The 1,268-nt window shown below is 42.8% G+C and overlaps 1 long non-coding RNA gene across 1 annotated transcript in view; it reads right to left on the bottom strand.

Annotated features, from left to right (window-relative positions):
- Positions 1 to 6: 6 nt before the first annotated feature.
- Positions 7 to 1,268, bottom strand: part of LOC109322362 — an 8,642-nt gene continuing 7,380 nt past the window's right edge. The window contains exon 3 of the long non-coding RNA XR_002104361.1: positions 7 to 208. This is a non-coding gene — a long non-coding RNA (uncharacterized LOC109322362). The remainder of the gene's footprint in view (positions 209 to 1,268) is intronic.

The raw sequence follows: 1,268 nt of genomic DNA, 5'->3' as shown, positions 1-1,268 counted from the left end.
ACTATCTTCTGCTACCCTTTCCCTGATCTCCTGTGTGCCCCCATAGAGACTGCCGGTGCCACTTGTGGCATGTGCCCCAGAGGCTGGCCTCCTGCTCCTAGGTTACCTATTCACAGTCTAACCCACGTAGATAGAAACATGTAATTTCTCCAGTGTCACCTGTCAGAGTACCATCTGCCATCAGGTCTTGTATTCTATTAATTGCATCCTGTTGGGGAAAGAAAAAACAGCCGGTTAAGAGAAGAGAGGAAAGATTTCATGTTTTCAGACATATCAGAGAAATTGTTATTTCTGAGTGCTGAACGTTCAGATATAACATGCATATCAGCAGTCCCACACAGGCGTGAATGATCAGCTTGTTGTCAGACAAGTTTCTAACTGTCAGTCTCTGTAACTCTGTTTGCAGGAGGGGAGCCTAGAGACGTGCTCGTTCACATTTAATTAGAACATGTCGGAGCAGACGCAACGCCTCACTGTCATGTATATTAAGCCCCTGCAAAATGGCCACTGGGGCACTTTATCTAAACCTCATCAAATGAGCTTTAAAGCATCCTGCAGCCATTTCGAAACGCAGAGGGGCTTAATACACATGACGGTGAGCTGCTTTAATCAGAGCAGCTAGCCAGAAGCCGCTGTAATTAAAACACGTCCCCTCTACCCCCAAGCACGTGTATAGGCAGCCAAGTAGTTTCTCCTATGAAAAATTGTTATTGCAAAGTTATTTGGAGGTCAGGGATACAGTTCAACTATTTATTGGAAGTGAACTGCACAGATTCCCAAAACAAGAAAGTTTGTGAGCGGATGGAAAAAAAAAAAAAAAATCAAATCAGCGACATCAAATCGAGCCACATGCATTTATATTAATGCATATTATATGTATTTGTATGCCTCAAATACATATACGGAAGTGTATTAATTCTGTTTAAGGTTCTGTCATTGTCAACACAACAGAGGAAACACGCTAAATTTATCTCTACAAATCCCTACGGCCCCGTGAGGGGCTGACTCATTGTAATCAGATGAGGTTTTTATTATTCATGTAGAAACTGCACTGTATTAGATGCAGTGGAAGAAAATAAAACATGAGACCCCCAAAGTGCACATGGAAGCAAGACAGAAGAGGAAGAGGCACAACGGTAGAGGGATGGAGAAAACCAACTGGAAGACAGAGGACAATGGGTATGCGATACTGTGAGTTCACTTGGGAGGGGTCTGCATAGGGTTTGAAGGGAAGTTGTTAATGAGTAAGAGTCATACTACGAATATAA

Source organism: Crocodylus porosus, unplaced genomic scaffold (assembly GCF_001723895.1).
Source record: "Crocodylus porosus isolate Cpor-Errol unplaced genomic scaffold, CroPor_comp1, whole genome shotgun sequence".
Lineage (NCBI taxonomy): Eukaryota > Metazoa > Chordata > Crocodylia > Crocodylidae > Crocodylus > Crocodylus porosus.
This window is presented reverse-complemented; position numbering and strand designations above follow the sequence as displayed.